This window comes from Cibotium barometz, chromosome 35, assembly GCF_041138505.1.
Source record: "Cibotium barometz isolate CiBa-2024 chromosome 35, ASM4113850v1, whole genome shotgun sequence".
NCBI lineage: Eukaryota > Viridiplantae > Streptophyta > Polypodiopsida > Cyatheales > Cibotiaceae > Cibotium > Cibotium barometz.
The window spans coordinates 8313375-8324388 of NC_141080.1; the positions used below are offsets into that span (position 1 = coordinate 8313375).

Genomic DNA, 11014 nt, shown 5'->3' on the forward strand with positions numbered 1-11014 from the left:
CACACCACTTGCACCCACCATCACATACAAAACCTATGTGGACAAAAATTTTCAAACTTCTGCCAAAATGCCATGGAATTGAAGACCGTCGCGTATTCCACATTAAGGTCTTTAACCGAATCTATTTGTTGGCATTTGAAATTTTCCAGCGATGCAACCAAAGTCCATCTCCTTAGACTCAGCCTTGAAGGCAACGTCGTTCAATGGTTTCAATCCTTAGACCCTCGGCACAAAAGTGCTTTCAAAGCGGTGAGGGAGGCCTTCATTCTCGGATTTTCACCCTACGGGCCTATCATCCAACCGTTCCAATTGGAACAAAAGACCAAGGAAACATTACGCGAGTACGTCGCTCACATCAAGTACCCTGATTCGTGTTGTGAAGAGAGGGAAAAATTTAGAGATAAGCAATTAATGGACCTTTCCTCTTGGCACAATCCAAGGCTTCACACGAGACGACCATATGTTGGTCAAGGATCTCTCCACCAGGCCTGCAAATGGGCGATCTTTCTTGATGACAACATGTGAGAAAGCTATTCCATGCAATTCGCCACTACACCAATAACAACCCAAAGCTTGTTTGTAATGTTACATTCCTCTCCTCCCGGGCCCCAAGCCTTACTAGTGGCACCACCCCAAACTGACTAGTCATAGAATGTGCCACCATCACCTTATCAAGTACCAATCTTTCCATCCCAATCGTTAGGCACACCCTATTGCTCATGGAAAGATTCCAACCAGGTCCATTACTAAACCTGTGGAACCCATGTGCTACCAAGGCACCCCTAGTGCCTCATCTCCCTCTGTTAGTGCCTCACATGGACCCTAAACCACTTGTGCACACTATAGCTGCACCCTCAGGGGGGGAAACCACCTCATATGTGTTTCCTTTGCCATGGACCTCATAGAGTGGTGGATTGCCCTCAAAAGAAACGTATTCCAATGTAACTACAATGTCATGGTTGTGGAATATAAGGATTTCCCTTTGTAATTAGTTTCTCATTCCATAGAGTCGAAGGCATGCGATCCCTCAATGAGGTGAGCGTTTAATATGGGAAGATATCTACTATCCCATTGCATGTCGTCACATGGTTGTAGGCCAAGCTTAAGAAGGCCACATCCCAAAAGAAAAAGCACGTTGGCCTTGGAGAAGATCGGGTTAGCATCTGCATTGGATCAATAAGGACCATATCCTCCTCCTCCAAGAGCAATGATCATGTCAGACTGCCACTCCCCCCCATCCAACCCAACAAAAACTCACCAAATAGGAAAAACTCATCAACAAGGACCATATCCTCCTCCTCCAAGAGCAATGATCATGTCAGACTGCCACTCCCCCCCATCCAACCCAACAAAAACTCACCAAATAGGAAAAATAGCTTGCCACATATCCCAATGCCATCCTTGAGAAGCAACGTCTTCTGGAGGCCCAAGCATTGGTAGATCAATACCAAGCTCAACTTGAACCGCCACCCATTTTTGTAACCTTTGATCCCATACCTAAGTGCGTGTCATCCCCCATTGAACCTAAACTTCTAAACCAAGTAAGGGAGGAGCTCCCACAAATGCTCAAGGTTGAGGATGATCCGTTCACCAACATGATGTTGACAAATGACAATTTTGCCCCTCTTGCACCTCCTCATCCTCCAATGCTTAATCCACAAAATGGCCAAGCTCAAATCCCACGTTCACATCGAACAAATCGATGCAACAATGACACAGAGTCCGAAAGAGACTCATGAGGTCCACGCACCAAATTTACTAAAGTATTTTATCCTCCTAGTGCAACCACCTCTCATCCTTCATACTTGTCAAATAAGGACAAATTGAACTTTCATATACTATTGCTTATCCACCCTATGAAAGGCCCTACCCCTCAAGAAGCCCATACTCATCAACACGACCTGATTAGCCTCTCTGCCTTCCTTTCCTCACAAAACCAAATGCCCATTGGAACCTTGTTAAAAGTTAGTCCAAATTTATGGAATGACCTTCGAGATTGGATGGAACACAAACTATAGGCTTATGTGGAGGAGGAAGCTCCAGATTCCTTGGATGAATCTGAGCCCCATCATTTAGACTTATTCGATCACCACCACCCACAACCCAAAGGTGCACCAACAATTCGCATCAATGCACTTAGACAAACTTTGAAGGTGATGACACAAACACAACATTGCCCATTTCCTAATAACGGACATGTAGTCAAAGACATCCTAGATGGAGGTGCTGGTGTAAGCATCCTCACATAAACATGTTGGGAAAAACTAGGGCCAATTGATCCCACCAAACTGGTGATCAAGCTTGCGAATGGGAACTCTGTAAAACCTCTAGCCTAGTGCATGACCTCACGGTCAAAGTTCGTGACATGACATTCCACCTCACATTTGTGGTCATGGACTTTCGTAATGCCGCCTATGATGCCATCTTGGGTCGACCCTTCATGAGACAAACCCGACTAATCCATGACTAGAACCTGCATCATGTCTACCTCCGCAAACAATCTAAAACGCTTAAGGTCAATTTATATACCTAGCACTCATATCCCATGGCCAAATCTCCCTTTGCTAAAGACTTTGTGGCCACCGTGAGGACCAATGATCTCTTAATTTGCGAGGCTTTTTATCAAGCCCTTGATGATGCATGGGTGCCATGCACAGTCGCTTATGTCAATAGTGATGAAGTCGACCACGATTGGCTTAAAATCCTTGCTACACTTGACACCCTCCCAAATCGCAAACTTGGCACACAATTCGTGCTCCCAAACAGCCAGAACCTGCATGAACCCTACAAAGCCATTGCCTCACTTAACACCCTGAGTGTAAGTGTGACTCCACAACCTGAAACAACCACCCTTCGGGTCTAGATAGATTTCCCCTGTGGTAGAAACATGCAAAGAAAACACACTTTGTTGTCTCTCACGTCTAGCCATAATCTTTTGCCATGGGAAACATGGGTCTCTCTGGGCAAACCCTCTCTTAAAACTGTACATGCTAAAGTTCATTTACCTAGTGGACAATGCATACAAAGCCTTGGCTCTTTTATACAAACTGTATATAATGTATCTAACCCATTTTCTTGTAAGTCTTATGTGGTTCCCACAAGTGAGATAAAAGAAGCAGTTGTCCTCAGAGGAAGTTGGGTCTAGAACGCTACAAGTACAATCAACTCCGTTGACAACACAACTACCCTCAAGATTCCCTAGGTTAAGGTAGCAATGATCCGTCCGACGGGGAGTGCATCGACTCTAATCCTCTACCTCCACCAACTGCTTCCACAAAGGGTATTCTCGCTCCCCCCACATAAACCGGTAAGTCTTTCACTACCCCTGAACTACCACCAGAACTCAACCCACCAATAATATGGATTGGAATCTTGACCGAGAATGGTCTACAATAGTGCCAAGCCCACATATATCCTATGGTCCACACTAATCTCATATTCTTGGAGGTGTAAAAAGCTCTGGGAAAACCCACACTCACAAAAGAAGACACTTACATTCAAATGTCACATGAAATGCGTTTAATGAGTGTTGGGTCTTCCATTCCTAAAATTTGTATTAGAAATAACTAGTTGGAGTGTAGATTTCATATCATAGATGTAGGTGCACTCCAAGGTCGGATTATCATTGAAAAAGAGTGGATTGATGCCACTCACTACCAAATAAATTGGCATGAAGAAACGGCCACCATGGAAATCAATGGCAAATAGGCCACTGTCCTCTTCTGTCCCTAAAAGGAAATCATCCACATATCCTCACCCTCAATTGCCCTTCCCCCTCACACCCCCTCCTCATCACTGGGGGTGTCTCCCCTATTCCCCCACCCCATGCCTCAATAAATCCGGTCGATCGGCCATTGTTGACACCACTCACGAATGAAAAACAAGCCTTGTCCTCGTCGACATTGCCCCTCAACTCTACATCCTTGACCACCCACACTACAAGAATCTCGACCTCATATCTTTATCATGATAATCAATGGTGGGTGCCCAAGAATCTTCTAGCCACTCAAGGATTCTACGATGGCTACATAAAACTATGGATCCCCAAACGGTCATCTCTACAACTCAAGCGTAGAAGGCCAACTAAGCAATTAATAACGAGCCCTAAGACTAAGCTTCACCATTGGCTAGTTCCTGACAACCTATTATGAGCACAAGGCTACTATGAAGGCAACACTGACCTCTAGCTACCCAAGCATGTTTCTTGTGCTCATCCACCATAACAACTCCCCAAGAGGCTGAGACAAAAGGTCCCACAACCACGGGTTTGGCAACCCCAATCATAGTGAAGCTCACAATGTTGAGTGGCTACCAATGTGCTCAAAGCACAAGGCTTCCATGAAGGCAAGACACACATGTGGCTCCCCAAGCCACAATTAAAAGCTTCTCCTCTACTCGACAACCACCTCATAGCTCAAAGCCTCAATGACAAAAAAGCCAGAAGCCTCGCTCGACAGCACTGGGTGCCCAAATGTCTCTTAGAAGCCCAAGGATTCCATGATGGCAATTCCATCATTTGGCTCCCAAGGCATACCCCTCACTCGTTTGCCCAAACCACACCCACCACGCGAGTACCTGTCCAATCGACAAAGATGGTTTGGTGACCAAAGGGAAGGCAAGTTCTCTCCTCCTCGACAAAAGTCTCTAGACTTGTGCACACCCAACCCATGGGGGCACTTCAACTCTCCATTTTCCCAACCCTTTCAACTCACTGATCCTCATCCATGAAACTCCACCTTGCCCCTCGACTTTGTCACCAAACCACAAGGGGAATTACTACACATGGCTAAGCTTATCCAACCACTCAAAGATAAACTCAAAGGTAAGCTCACAACTCTAGCCACATGGCCCACTCAGTACAAAACCCTTTTTAGGGGTGCTGACCAATAAACACATGCAAATAAAAATGATTCTCTAGGTGATTAGGTCCACGAGCAAATAAAACTGATTCTCTAGGTGATTAGGTCCACGAGCAAATCTTTTTCCCTAGCCCATGCACAACACCTACAAATCCCACTGGGCTCTGTCCTATACGTACACACCGCATAAAGCTTCATCATCGATAGCCATCTAGGTAAATCTCTAGATGGGGGGACCATGGTGGGCCTGGTCCATGGTATGACCGATCCTCTAGATCTTCTTAATCACCCCTACTGCACCCGAATAATTGCGTTCATTCAATCCTACCCAAAACTTCTTCTTCATCTCAACACCTATAGATCCTCAACATAGACTACCACTCCTATCCACATAGGATCCCAGAGCTCCAATGACAGAAGACAACAAAGCATAAAAAGAAAAAAAGAGAGAACACCGCAACCTGATGACTCAACATCCATGGAAGCCATGATACCCATCACAGTGTCTTGAGAAAGATTTTAGAGCTTCATTAACATCACCAACGACATACAACATCTCAGAGCGCAAGCAGTCTCCATGCATGTTGCCTCCTTATGCCTCTAGAATTTCTCCCTCGCCACACTTGCTTAATAACCCCATTGTTTTACTGACTCCTCTTTAATCATACCACCTACCATTGGGATATTGGTCATTAAGTATTCCATGCTAGTCTACTCATTCAAGAACTCTAACTCCCCTAATAAGGATGTCCTACCACAAAGGTGATTAAAAATGAAAAAAATATCAAAAATAAAATAAATAGTACTACTGGACAAATATAAAAAAGTAAACTTATAAGAGCCCATACGACTAACTGGATACTAAACCACTAGTACTCCACTAACTTCTTTCCATCTTACTAACTCCCACACCTCCTCTAATTTTCGTAGAGACAAGAGAACGAACCAAGTGCGATACTTCCCTGTGTGCCTCGACAACCCCTCACCGATCACGAGGACAAGCTTGACTTTACGAAGGAGAGTTTGTTAATATTGGTGAACACATTCCTATGACAATTATGTCTGCACACATGTAATGGGCACCCATGCTATATTGTAAATCCTGTCAATTGATGAGGGAAATGCCCTAAAGATGCTCTCAAGTATTAAGCTTCAAAGGATAGACAAGAGGATCTTGATCAGTTGACCAAACCATAAAGAAAAGCCTTATAGCTATGTTTTGGGTACCTCGGGTTTCCTTACTCCTCCTGGGCGGCCTATTGGGAAAAGGCTTGGAACTATAAAAGCCAATTTCTCTCTTGTTTGTAACTCGTTCTCCCATTTGTGCAATAGAAGTGGAGTGTTCTCTCTCTCCCTCTCTCTTGTAACACTAATCTCTTATTCTCTCTTTCTTTGCCTCTCTCTCTTTTGTTAGTGATTAGGCTAACCAACGTAATCCTCTCCCGCGAGAGGTCCCACACGATCTTCACGAGAGAGCTTGCATCACCGTTGGATTGGCAGGAGGACAGCGGTGACAAGCAGCTATGGTGGAGCTCTTGAGCCATGCTCGAGCTCAGTGGGTGGATAGACAACTTCCCACAACACATTAGGGTAGGGTTTCCTTAACAGTGACCAAAATGTCATACTGTAGAGGTAACAATATATGATGCACATGCGTGCCACTTCTTCACTAGTCTTGGTGATCCTCTCCCCCACCATCTAATCTTATAGGTTCTTTTGCGGTATGAATTTCTCTTATGCTTCTCCTCTAGAATACTTTCTACTATAAACTAATTCTCAATGTTTTATATCCTTTTTGATTACTCATAGTTTTTCGTAAGAACTTGCCATGCTTCAGAAGTTGTGGCAGTATACTGAATCCCGGTCTCATCACCAAAGCAATGATGTTGGTGGGATGATGGCACATGATGTATCTACATTCTATCACCTCCACACCAAAGTGAGAGTAGAATCAAAGGAAATTGTTGTAGTGGATAGATCTATTAAGTCTATAGTAGGATCTCGCTCTGCATCAACCCCTATTATGGTCTCCCATAACTCATACGAGTCAAGAATAAACATAATCTTGAACTTCTAGAGAGTGTAATTTGTCTTAGCCAACTTCCCATCACCAAATGATGGAGGATGAACAATAGCATCTATGTTATTTGTAGGTTGTGGGCCATCTCCCAGAATCTTCTTTCAAATAAAAAAATTCCAAATTAAACTTTGCCTAAATCCTAAGCTCTTATATCATGTAAGAAAACATAATATGAAAAGCATGATCTTCATAATACAAAGCACTGTATTGTAGAAAGGAGTGGAGAATAAACAATATTATTGCTTATAAATTGTTATGACAAACTAATGGTTATCTGCCCATCTATGTGCTCCATATAAGAAGCTTTGGTGATCAAGGCAAAGTTTGGAGATTTCTTGCCTATAAGAGTTCTTGATGAACACAATGAACTTACTGAACAAAGGCTGCCAATATTGTTGCTTATAAATTACTATTACAAACTAATGGTTTTCTATCCATCTATGTGCTCTACATAAGGGTCTTTGCTGATCAAGGCACACTTTGGGATTTCTTTCACAAGAGTGCTTGAACACAATGAGTTTACTATGATGAACAAAGGCTACCAAACTAGTCTATATAAAGTGACTAGGGTTAATACAATTGAAATAACATGATCCTAAAACACAATAAACTGATACAAGTGAAAAGCAATTTAGAAAAAACAAAGAGGTTATGGGTTTAGTAATATATTTACTTACCATACTTGCTAAGTAAGGCCCCCACAAATAATAATCCATCCTTCTTCTTGTACCCTTTTAAAGAGACCCTATTGTACTATGAAATCAGAGATTCATCCTCAAAGGGTGTGGTCCTCCATTGCTACAAGATACAAGACATACAAACAAATAAACACTCATTTTATGTTGTGATCAGGTAATCTTTATTTCTTAAAAGATAAGATACAATTTGAGGTAAAATACTTACAAAGATTGTTGGGTATATACTCCTTCACATGTAACATCACAGTACAAGTTGTTTGCTATCTGCTCATGTATAAACATAAATATTTGAAACTCCTATGGATAAGACTATCTGTCATAGACTCTATGCATACTCTCTATGCAAAAAGTATATGAGCATGCATACTCTACATATAAAATCATAGAGCATAGAGTATGCATACATAGACTATGCATACTCTATGCATGCATGCATAGAGAATAGAGTATATAGAGTATAGAGTATATAGAGTATATACTCTATTCTCTATGCATGCATGCATAGAGAATAGAGTATATAGAGTATAGAGTATGCTTTATGTATGCATAGAGTTTGTTTACGTAACTAGCCCTAAACCCTAGCACCCAAGGATACAAACAAGGAAATTCTAAACTCTAGTCATGTATAGAGTATGCTTTATTAATGCATAGACTATTCTCTCTACTCTATGCTCTATGCATGCCTTCTATTTGCATAAAGTATGCATGCTCTATGCATATTGCTCATAGGATTAGGTAGAATACTCTTTGTGCATGTAGAGAGTATATATATTTCTGTTTATGCATGCATAGAGCCTAGAGTATGATTTATACATGCATAGAGTATTCATGTTCTATACTCTGTGGTTTATGCATGCCTAGAGTATACATAGAGCATTAAGCATAGAGCATAGAGTATTCTCTATGATCTATGCATGGAGTGTGACATGCATCGATCATAGGGCATAGATCATAGAGTATGTAGTGTGATCTATGCATCAAGCATCGAGCATAGAGCATAGAGAATAGAGCATAAAGTATGCTTTATGCATAAAGAATAGAGCAATGAGAATGACATACATTAAGCATAGGACATAGAGTATGATTTATGCATGTATAGCAGGGATTTAATATTCACGTGATCACAAGATTTTTTGTGATAATAACACATGTGAACAAGTTATTCACATGTTCTCATGTTACCGTTCACAAAATAACAGGTCACTTGCCATTTGGGAACCCCTTAAAAGCTTGGCTACACATGGGAATAAGCTATTCACATGTTCTCATGTTACCATCTTCACATAATAGCAGGTCAGTGGCACCTAAGAAGATTTTTTATGCCCGACAAAGATAATTTTTTGAGGCCCTTGTGAAAGCTTTGTGAATATACATGTGATCACAAGATTTTTTGTGTTATTAACATATGTTATTAACATGTTCTCGTTTACGTCAGTGAAATCCCTGATATATAGAGTATGAATTCTCTATGTTTTATGCATGCCTAGAGTATGCATAGAGCATCCATGCTTTACGCATGCATAGAGCTTGTTCACATAACTAACCCTAAATCTTAGTAGAAAACAAGGGTACAAATAAGAAAGGCTAAACTAACCCTATGAGGAATGTGCATAGAGCATAGAGAGTATGCTTTATGCATATTCTATGAGAATAAACTAACCCTATGATCAATATGCATAGAGCACAGTGTATGCTTTATGCATACATAGAGTATGCATGATCTATGTGCTATACTTTATGCATACCTACAATGTATATATAGAGTATGCATGCTTTATTTATATTGCTTATTCATAGGCTTATTCATATTAGGCTTATGTATAAATCTCTCATACATTATGCTTTATGCATCAGAGCTTGAAGTTCTTAAGGAGGACAATGCAAAAGAACTTAAAGCTCTTATGCATGGTGCATTAGGCATAATAGCCTAAAGCTCTCAAGCATAATGCATAAGAGCTTTAAGCTCTTAAGCATAAGAACGTGAAGCTCTTAAGCATAATGCATAAGAGCATTGAAATCTTATGCGTTATGCTTAAGAGCTTTAAGCTCCTGTGCATAAGATCTTCAGCATGATAATTCATTTAAGAGGCTCTTATGCATAAGAGATTAAATCTCTTATGCATTGCCTAAAACTTACTTCTTAACGCATAATAATTAAGTCATCTAATGGTTTCTTCTTATTTCATAGTAATTAAAGCTTAATGGTTATGCATAAAGGCTTTACACATAGGCTTATGTATTTAAAGACTATGCGCAAATCCTTTATGCATAGAATTTTTACATAAGCCTATGTATAAAGCCTAAGCATTAGGCTTATGCATAAATGCCTTATACATAGATTTGCTATGCATACAAGAGAGCATATGTATGTTCTTTTCTTACATACATATCCTTTATGCATAGAATTTTTACATAAGCCTATGTATAAAGCCTAAGCATTAGGCGTATGCATAAATGCCTTATACATAGATTTGCTATGCATACAAGAGAGCATATGTATGTTCTTTTCTTACATACATAGATTATATGTATACATGGAGCATACATACAGCCTACGTATGCATAAATAGAGCTTGAAAGATCTATTTATGCATACAAAAATGCATGTGTATGCTCTATGCTTGCATACATTGAGTATGCATTCTACATAAAACACATAAAACATAGACATAGAGCATAAATAGAGACTAAAATTACACAAAAAAATGACCCCCCACATACAAGGGTGCCAATAATGCATGAATTAAAAACAGCAGAGAGCACCAACCTGAATTAACAAGTTGAGTGGGATTAGAGAGGAGTGCACAAGATGGTGAGCTCCTTAAAACACTTACGAAGAAACACATACTAGAGATTGTTTTGAAAAGGCAAAGAGCATTAGCGCATTAGATATTTTTTTTTAAAAAAAAAGAGCATTAGAGATGTTACTCACCTTATGTGGAGGAGAGGATTGTAGTAGTCATGTAAAAATATCGTGTTAAAAAAAAATGTGAGATAAAACAAGCCGAGCCACACATATCACACATGCCATACTTATTTTTATAAAGAAGAGGATAAGCGAAACCGGTTTAGGAGAAGAAGCAAGTCGTGTGGAAAGGCAAGGCAATAGCATACCTAAATATTGGTAAATGGCACTAACCCTACTGACATGCATAATCTTAACATTAATCCTTCATGTAAACACATATGTTCTCTTTTAGCACATTCTTGAGTGAGAGAAGAAAGAGGGCTTATGCATGAGCTTTTGATGAAAGGAGAGATATGAGGGGTATACGAAGGAGATGAGGTTGAGGATGAAGAGATAGATTGAAGGAATGGATGTGAAGGGATTAAGATGAAGGATTGAGGTGCAGGAAGATTATTGCCATGTGTTCTTA

At 40.6% G+C, this 11014-nt stretch overlaps 1 long non-coding RNA gene across 12 annotated transcripts in view; it reads right to left on the reverse strand.

Annotated features, from left to right (window-relative positions):
* LOC147618105 (uncharacterized) overlaps positions 1-11014 on the reverse strand; it is a 118385-nt gene that overhangs the window by 48704 nt on the left and 58667 nt on the right. For 10 of the 12 annotated variants that reach the window (XR_015262177.1, XR_015262174.1, XR_015262178.1 and 7 more), the window contains 2 exons: positions 7843-7901; positions 7617-7737 (listed from right to left, as the gene is read on the reverse strand). The exons of 1 other annotated variant lie outside the window; for it this stretch is intronic. This is a non-coding gene — a long non-coding RNA (uncharacterized LOC147618105). The remainder of the gene's footprint in view (positions 1-7616; positions 7738-7842; positions 7902-11014) is intronic. One more of the 12 variants, XR_015262175.1, reaches the window with a different exon arrangement.